This window comes from Nicotiana tabacum, chromosome 10 (assembly GCF_000715075.1).
Source record: "Nicotiana tabacum cultivar K326 chromosome 10, ASM71507v2, whole genome shotgun sequence".
Taxonomy (NCBI): domain Eukaryota; kingdom Viridiplantae; phylum Streptophyta; class Magnoliopsida; order Solanales; family Solanaceae; genus Nicotiana; species Nicotiana tabacum.
The window spans coordinates 6,868,466-6,879,790 of record NC_134089.1 but is presented as its reverse complement, the minus strand read 5'-3'; positions in this window follow the sequence as shown (position 1 = coordinate 6,879,790).

Below are 11,325 nucleotides of genomic sequence, written 5' to 3'. Positions count from 1 at the left end.
ATAGAAATATCACATTGCGTGCAATGCCCCTAGCAATAATTAACAGTTCTAGAATAGCTTCGAGGGTACGAAGGTCATATGACATCATCTCTATTTCACTTTTCTTGCCCCATTTCCTTCTTCATCTTCCTTTCTAACACCGCTTGGTTTTTCATTTCTTTCCCCCCTCTTTTCTTTCTGATTATCGCTTTTTTTTTCATTTCTCATGTCCCGCAATTTCATTCTCACTTTTTCTTTTTTCTTTTTCTTTTTTGATTTTTGAAAAAATAATTCGATCGAACCCTATGTAGGTTGCCTACGTATCATGCCCCTCATGAATCAGATCAAGCGTAGTTCTGGAAAAGTAATGGACAAAATAAACTAAGAAACAAAAATCTTTTTGGACTTCTCATTTATAAATTTTTTTGGATTTTCAAATACAAAACAAGAAATATGGTGACGCGACACTTGACAACCTCAACTATACTACAACAACTTGTTACACCAACTAAAAGACTGAATACAACCATACAAGACTAGAAAGCAAAAAATAATATAAAACAGACACAAAAATAAAAAGTCTCCTCAAACAGCTCCCAAATGTGATGGTCTCGGGGTATCTGTCGTGCTCGAGCTCTGGTAAATGGATCCATACCTGAATGAGAAAATAAGATCAAACAGATTAAATGACTCGAGACACTATGTGAGACCACACCTCCTATTAGACAAATGCAAAACAAGCTTGGGCTATTTTTGAAAATTAACCTACATGGCCAAGAGTGGCTATTAATGCAAACTCAACAAGATTGACCTCATGGACAAGGAAAATGCCTCACTAAGGCTTTTATGGATTCAAACTCTGAACATCATGGCCCAAAACTAATTTGCGAAAATGCCCCATTTTGCAAAAATGATCGATATGACCAGAAGTGGCTAAAGATGCAAACTCAAAAAGGAAGGACCTTAAAATAATATGACACCTAGTTGTGAACTCAAAATCCTACGGCATGGCTAATTGAACCGCTTTTTGCGAAAATGACCCCATTTTGCAACAATGGCCGATATGGCCAAAAGTGGCTAGACATGCAAACTCAACAGGAATGGACCTTAAAATTGAGAGGACACCTTATTGTGGCTTAGGAATCTAAGACATGGGTTAACAAGCCACTTTGCGAAAATATTCCTCTTTTGCAAAAAAACAACAACAACCGATGTGGCCAAACGTGGCTAGACATGCAAGATGTGGCTAAGACACCGCAAAGCCAAGAACCTAAGACTTACTAAGAAGATCGGACCCTATGTGGGTTGCCTACGTATCTCGCCCCAAAAGATGAGAATCAGGTTCGCATAGCTCGGGAAGATGCAACTAATTTGAAAAAAACTATATTTTGTCTTTCTTGAAAAATGATGGAAAATGTAAAATCTTTTTGGATTTTCTTTTCTCTTTTTTTTTGAATTTTTGAAAAATGATGGAAAACGTAAAATCTTTTTGGATTTTCTTTTCCTCCTTTTTTTTGAATATTTGGGAAATAATGGAAAAGTGTAAAATCTTTTTGGATTTTTCATTTTCATTTTTTTTGTCTTTTTTTTTTTGAAAAAGTAGTGAAAGAAAAATATAACTGGGCCTTACTTGCTTCATTTTTCACCCTTCTTTTCCAAGCATCGGTCCGCCAAATGACCATTTTGCCCTCAAAGGTGCAACATGTATCACATAGGGATGATTGAATGTCTTTTTGGGCCACAGACCCATTTTTGACAAATTTTGGATAGGCTTCCTACAAGGGACACGGTGCCTGGGACCGAGCCCTACTAGGTCTAAATGACATGATGCAAATTAAAATGACCTAAAGGCTGGCCTACGGTTGGGGTTCACTCGACAAGGCAATTCGGGGCGGCACGTGGTCGATGGCGGCTGCTCTAGCTGTCCGCCCACTCCACGCTTCCACGCCACCCCCTAAAGACACGGGTGACTCATAAAAAGGCTATGTACGCTCAAATATACTCCGGAAGACTTGTTGCAGAAAGAAGACTCGAGATTATGCAAATGATGACAATTTATGAAACAATAACACATAAAGGAAAAACTATAAACAAATAAGCAACTAGAAAATAATAAAACGACATAAACAAAAATCAAATAAAGCAAACAAAACACATAAAAACCTCAACCGAACATCCTAAAAAAGCCAACAAGATCATGTACTAGCTCGAACCTACAACTCCCCAGCAGAGTCGCCAGAGATGTCACACCCCTTTTTTTACAAACCTACTTCACTAAACCCTCTTAAAATTAATGGACAGAAAACAGCACCCTCACTGTGGTCCAAACGCTCCGGTATAAGTATTTGCATATAGTGCAGAGTGTAGTATCAACACAATCGACCACATGTGTTGGTAAGTGCCTAGCCTAACCTTGGCGAGGTAGTGACGAGGCTAGGACCAGACTACCAAATAAACCTGTGCAGTTAAATCATATACAATGGAAATAAAAGAAGATAAATTACAGTTAAAGTTGGGCGGGGAAACATGCTGCAGGGAGTAACAGATAACAACAGAATAATAGTAGAAAAATGTAAGGAACACCATAAATAAATTACCAGCAAAAGATAAGGAAATAAGAATCAAGTACACATGTAATACTATTGCAGGTGTGCAACTCGATCCCATTTCATATGATACTGTTGTAGGCATGCAACCCATTCCCATTTCATATAGTATCGTTGCAGGCATACAACCCGCTCCCATTTTATATATTACCGTTGCAGGTGTGCAACCCGCTCCCATTTCATATATTACTGTTGCAGGCGTGTGTCATGACCCGAATTTTCCACTCTCGGGAGTCGTGATGGTGCCTACTAATGTGAGCTAGGCAAGACAATTATTTGAACAATTTACCTTTTTACCCATTTTATATTCTTTAACAATTATGAATCAATAACATTTAAAACTGCGAAATTTATCATAAGCGGAAGAAAAACAATAAACTATCTGAACATGAATCCAACACAATCATTTGAACCTCTACTACCCAGAACTGGTGTCACATTACCACAGACGATCTAAGAGTACTACATACAAAGTCTGAAAATAAACGATACACTATTTCTGAATTAAGGAAATGAAATAGGAAATAAAGGATAGGGGAGACGACAAGGCCTGTGGACGCCTGTAGGTCTACTTTGGATCTCCGCGTGGATTGAAAGCAGCCACCTAATCTACGATCCAAAAGCTACTCCGGGATCTGCACACAGTGCAAAGTGTAGTATCAGTACAACCGACCCCATGTGTTGGTAAATGCCTAGCCTAACCTCGGTGAAGTAGTGACGAGGCTAGGACCAGACTACCAAATAAACCTGTGCAATTCAACTATATACAGCGAAAAAGAAGAACAATAATAACAGTCAATTATGGGAGGGGTAGCATGCTGTGGGGGAGATATCAATTCAGAATTGAAAGACAACAGGTAATTGAAAGAAACAATGTATCTCAAATATCAATAGAGAACCAAAAATCAATAAATGCACGACATCACCCTTCGTGCTTTTACTCTCGTCCTCACCAAAGCAATCATATAATAAAATTGTACACGACATTACCCTTCGTGCTTTTACTCTCTTTTCTCACCATATAATCAATATAATCGGACGGAATGGTACATCGTGCGGCACGTCATCACCCTTCGTGCTTTACACTCTTCCTCACAAAATCATATAATCGGTACGGAATTGTACATCGTGCAGCATGGCATCACCCTTCGTGCTTTACACTCTTCCTCACAAAATCATACACGGCCTCACCCTTCGTGCTTTAACACTCTTCCTCACCTAAACAACAATCACAAGAAATAAGGGCAAGGAAATAAATGAAATCACAATAAAATCCCGTCAAGAGAACAATAGTACAACAATCAAATCCCGACAAGGGAACAATAGTATAACAATCAAATCCCGACGAAGGAACAATAGTACAACAATCAAATTACGGCAAGGGAAACAATATCAAAACAATAACACCCTGGCAAGGGAGACAATATCATGATTCTCTCTCTCCTTTCTTCTTTCACGTTTACTTCACAACTCAATTCACAACTTGAGCCAATGCTCTATAATGTTCAACAATTCTATTCTTAACTTGAGCCAATGCTCTACAATGTTCAACAATTCAATTCTCAACTTGAGCCAATGCTCTACAATGTTCAACAATTCAATTCTCAACATGAGCCAACGCTCTACCATGTTCAACAATTAAATTCTCAAATTGGGCCAACGCTCTACCATGTTCAATTAACAATAATACTTCCACAAGTCATATTCCTTAATAGAAATTATCATATAGATCATGTACAATACTAAACGGAGTCATGTTAATCAAAGTATAAGACTCACAGGCATGCTTGACACCAACGTATAGATACTCGTCACCATGCTTATACGTCGTATTCAACAATTAACACATAGAAAATAGGACACAACTCCTAATCCCTCAAGATAAGGTTAGACCAAACACTTACCTCGTTCGCAACCAACTCAAAATTCCAACAAGCCTTTGCCTCGCGAATTCGCACCCGAAATTCTCAAATCTGGTCATAAAAATTCAAAATACTCAACACGAATCGTAGGAACTAATTCTATATGAATTTACAAATTTTCCGGATTAAAAATCCAAAATTTAGCTCAAATATTTCCCGTGGCTCCCACGTCTCGGAATCCGATGAAACTCATAAAATCCGACAACCCATTCTGATACGAGTTCAACTATACAAAAATTATCGAATTCTGATGTCGAATTGACCTTCAAATCCTAAATTTTCATTTTTGGAAAACTTTTCAAAAACCACAATTTCTTTCATCCAAATCCGAAATAAATGATGAATATTGATATAGATTCATGAAATGTAATCACTTCCGGATATAGAACACTTACCCAAGTCGAAATCGTGAAAAATCCATTTGGAATCGCCCAAATCCGTGCTTGAATGACCAAAAATGGAAGAAATTTCGGACCCCTTCGATTTTTACACTGCCCAGGGGTATTATAGGGATTTTACGTGCTTTGCCGCGCAACTGCCGCGCTCTCGCCGAGTTCACAGGCAGAAAACTTCTAATTCGCCGTAGTCGCGGCGCGGCCGTGCGCCTGGGCGTGCTTATGATACAAGTCCGGTAAAATGGTCATAGCTTCTGTATACATCTCCAAATGATGAATGCTTTGATTATCTGGAAACTAGACTCAAAGATCTTTAATTTGATAGGTTGTGCGTCACACAACTTGTTCTATCAACGTAGATATGCTCGTCCAAAGGTAGGTCTTGTGCGTACTCATTTGCAAATTTTGTATATTATGTAATTTTCCAACTTGGCTTAGACTTAGAACTTTCCTTAGACCCTATATCTCTCCTAATATGACTCGTACACCTATTATCATATCTAATTGGTATCCATAATATTAATAGTCCTCGAATGAGAAGTAGAGTCGACCCCCAAACTCTTAGCATAACTTATCTCTTTTCTCATACATCTCTAACTCCTAAATTTTGACTAACCCCCAAATTTTCCAAAAGTTTTGCAGAGCTTCCTTTGTAAATAGGCCTATCCACCTGTTAGAGAATCCCAAAAACCAATCTTAACAACACATACACAATCCAATCAACGTAACACCACACAAAAATAATTCTAATAGTGACCTCATAAGCAATATGTTGATAGAAAAGAAACGCCATTCACATCAACTATTTAGGTGATACTTAACTCATAGCAGGCTAGCTCTCAACAACTTCATAGATCATAGAAATGAATGTTTAGATTAAAGATAACATTTTTGGGTCATCACATTCTCCACCTCTAAAACAAACGTTCGTCCTCGAACGGAATTAGAAAAGTACCTGAGCTGGTGAAAAGATGTGGATATTTACTTTGTATGCCCGACTTAGACTCCCAGGTCGATGCCTCAGCATGCTGACCTCTCTACTGAACATGAACAGAAGGGAAACTCTTCGACCTCAACTAACGAACCTGCCAGTCTAGAATAGTTACCGGCTCCTCCTCAGAAGACAAGTCCCTGTCCAACTGGACAATGCTGAAATGTAACACATGGGATGGATTGCCGTGATTCTTCCGAAGCATAGACACATGAAACACTGGATGCACGACTGATAAGCTCGGCGGCAATGCAAGTCTATACGCCACCTCCCCCACTCGATCAAGAATCTCAAACATGCCAATGAACTTAGGGCTAAGCTTTCCCTTCTTCCCAAATCTCATCATGCCCTTCATAGGCGACACTCGAAGCAATACCCGCTCACTAACCATGAATGTTAAATCACGAGCCTTGCGGTCGACATAACTCTTTTCCCTAGACTGAGCTGTACGAAGCCTATCCTGAATAATCCTGACCTTGTCCAAAGCCTCCTAAACCAGATCCGTACCCAACAACCGAGCCTCTCCCAGCTCAAACCATCCAACCATAGACCGACAACGTCTACCATATAAAGCCTCATATGGAGCCATCTAGATACTTGACTGGTAGCTGTTGTTGTAGGCAAACTCTGCTAAAGGCAAAACCTGATCCCACGAGCCTCCAAAGTCAATGACACAAGCTCGGAGCATATCCTCCAAAATCTGAATGGTCCGCTCGGACTGCCCGTCTGTCTGAGGATGAAACGTTGTGCTCAACTCAACCCGCGTGCCCAACTCTCGCTGAACTGCCCTCCAAAAGCGTAAGGTGAACTGCGTACCTCGGTCTGAAATGATAGACACATGCACACCATGAAGGCGAACAATCTCCCAGATATAGATCTCAACTAACTTCTTAGAAGAATAGGAGAATGCCACAGGAATGAAATGTGCTGACTTAGTCAGTCTATCAACAATAACCCACACTGCATCGAACTTCCTCTAAGTCCATGGAAGTCTAACAATGAAGTCCATAGTGATACACTCCCACTTCCACTCAGGAATCGCAATCTTCTGGAACAAACCACCGGGCCTATGATGCTCGTACTTAACCTGTTAACAGTTTAAACACCGAGCCACATGTGCAACAATGTCCTTCTTCATTCTCCGCCACCAATAATACTGCCGCAAATCCTGATATATCTTAGCAGCGCCCGGATGAATAGAGTACCGGAAACTATGGGCCTCCTCTAAGGTACACAAACTCGACCCTGTAATCTCAAAACTCCATCATCACCCAAGGTAACCTGCTTGACACCTCCGTGCTGCACCGTGTCTCTAAGGACACGCAAATGGAGATCATCATACTGCCGATCTTGGATACGATCCAATAATGAAGAACGAGCAACTATGCAAGCTAACACATGACTGGGCTCAGAAACATCCAACCTCACGAACTGATTGGCCAAAGCCTAAACATCCAAAGCAAGCAGTCTCTCACCGACCGGAATATAAGCAAGACTGCCCATACTGGCTGACTTCCCGCTCAAAGCATCGGCCACCACATTGACCTTCCCCGGATGATATAAGATGGTGATATCATAATCTTTCAACAACTCCAACTACCTCCTCTGCCTCAAATTCAACTCCTTTTGCTTGAACAAATACTGAAGACTCTTGTGATCCGTGAACACCTCACATGCCACGCCATACAAATAATACCTCCAAATCTTCAACGTGTGAACAATGACTGCCAACTCCAAATCATGAACCAGATAGTTCTTCTCATGAATCTTCAACTGCCGCAAAGCATAGGCAATGACCTTGCCATCCTGCATCAACACCGCACCAAGTCCAATACAAGATGCAACACAATAAACTGTATAAGGCCCTGAACCTGTGGGCACAACCAATACCGGTGCCGTAGTCAGAGCTTCCTTGAGCTTTTGAAAGCTCGCCTCACACTCATCCGACCATCTGAATTGGGCACCCTTCTGGGTCAACCTGGTCATCAAGGCTGCGATAGATGAAAACCCCTTCACAAACCGATGATAGTAGCCTGCCAACCTTAAGAAACTCTAAATCTTTGTAGCTGATGTTGGTCTAGGCCAGTTCTTGACTGCCTCAATCTTCTTCGGGTCAACCTGAATACCTTCTTCTGATACAACATGACCTAGAAATGCAACTGAACTCAACTAGAACTCACACTTCGAAAACTTAGCATATAACCGACTACCCTCAAGGTCTAAAGAACCACTCTAAGATGCCGCTTGTACTCCTCCCGGCTGCGGGAATAGATCAAAATATCATCGATGAAGACTATCACGAACGAATCCAAATAAGGCATGGACACTCAGTTCATCAAATCCATAAAAGATGCTGGGGCATTTGTCAACCCGAATGACATCACCAAGAACTCATAATGCCCGTACCGAGTGCAGAAAGTTGTCTTAGGGACATCGGATGCCCTAATCCACAACTGATGGTAGCCAGATCTCAAGTCAATCTTCGAAAATACCTTGGCACCCTGAAGCTGATCAAACAAATCATCAATCCTCGGTAATGGATACTTATTCTTGATTGTAACCTTGTTCAACTGCCGATAATCAATACACATTCTCATCGATCCGTCCTTTTCTTAACAAACAACACCGACGCACCCCAAGGTGAAACACTGGGTCTATTGAAGCCTTTTTCAAGCAAGTCTTGCAATTTCTCCTTCAACTCTTTCAACTCTGGCAGGGCCATATAATACGGTGGGATAGAAATGGGCTGAGTTCCAGGAGCCAAATCAATGCAAAAGTTGATATCCCTATCGGGTGGCATACCCAGCAGGTCTGAGGGGAATACCTCAGGAAACTCACGAACCATGGGCACAGAATCAATAGAAGGAACCTCAGCAATAAAATCATGAACATAGGCCAAATAGGCCAAACACCCCCTCTCAACCATACGCCGAGCCTTCATATATGAGATAACACTACGGGTAGAATGACCAGGAGTCTCTCTCCACTCTAAACGAGGTAAACCCGGCAAGGCTAAGGTCACAGTATTGGCATGACAGTCCAAGATAGCGTGATAAGGTGATAACTAGTCCATCTCCAAATGACATCGAAATCAACCATGTCTAGGAGAAGCAAATCTACACGAGTCTCAATACCTCCAATCACAACTATACATGAACGATGGACTCGATCTACCACAATAGAATCACCGACCGGTGTAGACATATAAACAGGAGCACCCAAAGAATCACTAGGCATGACCAGATACGATGCAAAATAAGATGATACATAGGAGTATGTAGATCCTGGATTAAATAAAACTGAAGCATCTTTGCTACAATCCAGAACAGTACCTGTAATAATTGCATCGGAAGCCTCAGCCTCGGGCCTGGCTGGAAAAGCATAACATCGGGGCTGGGCCCCACCACCCTAAACTACATCTCTGGGACGGCCTGTTGCTGACTGGCATCCACCTCTAGCAGCCTGAGCTCCACCTCTAATACCTCTACCTCAACCTCTAGCACATCTACCCCCACCTCTAGCTGGCTGGGCAAACTGTGGAACACTCGGTGCCTGAACCATGACACGGGAACCCTGATACTGAGAGCTGCTCGATGCTTGAGGGCAAAACTTAACAATGTGACCCATATCACCACAAGTGTAACATGCCCTCGGCTGCTGAGACTGCTGACCCTGACGACCTGAATGACCACCCCGAAAACACTGAAGCGGCGGTGCACTGATAGGAGCTGGTGGTACACTGTAGGGTTGCTGATCAGAATACTGCATATGGGAACCACGACCACCTGAAGCACCGTGAGAAACCTGAAGTGCTGACTAAAAAAGTCTAGGAGGATGGCATCTACCATACGAATCTCTGCCTCCAGACGAGGTGCTACTGAATCAGCCTAAATGACGAGGCCTCTTGTTAGACCCCTGACCACCTCCCTGCGACAGCACCATCTCCACTCTCCTGGCCACATTGGCCGCCTCCTGAAAAGAAATCTCACTCCCTGTCTCCTTAGCCATCTGAAGTCGAATCGGCTGAATAAGTCCCTCAATGAACCTCCTCACCCTCTCTCTCTTAATAGGAAGTATGATAAGATCATGACAAGCCAAGTCGATGAATCTGGTCTCATATTGAGTAACGGTCATCGAACCCTGCTGGAGACACTCAAACTACCTCCGATAGGCCTCTCTCTGAGTGATGGGGAGAAACTTCTCCAGAAATAGCTGAGTAAACTGCTCCAAGTCAAAGCTGGCGATCCAACTGGTCTAGCCAAGCAATAATCTCTCCATCAAGTCTTGGCGGATCCAGACAAGCAAAAAGTAGCAAAATTGACCCCATTGGTCTATACTATCCCCATGTTCCTAAGAACCTCATGGAAGCTGTCTAAATAATCTTGGGGATCCTCAGAAGATGCACCGTTGAAAGTAGTAGTGAAGAGCTTGGTGAACCTGTCCAACCTCCACAAAGCATCGGTAGACATAGGTGCTCCATCACCGGTCTGAGCTACCACACCCGGCTGAACTACTGGTGCCTAGAACTGGGGAGCTACCTGCTCCAGAGTGCGGTAGTAGGAGTCTGGGCTCCTCCCCCAGCCTGAGAGATGGCTGGTGCTGCAAGAAGCAAACCTGCCTGGGTGACGCTCTCCATGAGGCCTACTAGACGAACCAGAGCATCTTGAAGTACTTGGGTAGCAATGAACCCCTCTAGGACCTGAGCTGGGCCCACCGGAGCTGTCTGGGCCGGAACCTCATCATCAAAGTCAACCTGAGGCTCCGCCGCTGCTGCTCTGGGCTGAGCTTTGCCCCTACCTCGGCCTCTAGCACGGCCTCAGCCTCGCCCTCTGCCCCTTATGGGAGCTGCTGCTGGGGGTTTGGGCTACTGGTCAGTGGATGAGGAAGTGCGTGTTCTTGCCATCTGCAAAAGAACAGAGTAGTAATTTAATTAGTATTGAGAAACCAAACCGCACGACAGGAAGGAATCAATGTGAAGTTTTTCCTAACTCTGTAGCCTTTGAGGGATGAATACAAACATCTCTGTACCGATCCTTCAGACTCTACTAAGCGTGTCTGTGAACTGTGAGACCCATGTAACCTAGAGCTCTGATACCAACTTGTCACGACCTGGATTTCTCACCCCCGGGAGTCGTGATGACGCTTACTAATGTGAGATAGGCAAGCCAATTATTTGAACAATTTACCTTTTTACCTATTTTATATTCTTTAAAAATAATGAAGCAATAACATTTAAAACAGCAAAATTTATCATAAGCGGAAGAAAAACAATAAACTATCTGAACATGAATCCAATACAATCATTTGAACCTCTACTACCCAGAACTGGTGTCACGTTACCACAAACGATCTAAGAGTACTACATACAAGGTCTGAAAATAAACGATACACTGTTTTTGAATTAAGGAAATGAAATAGGAAATAAAGGATAG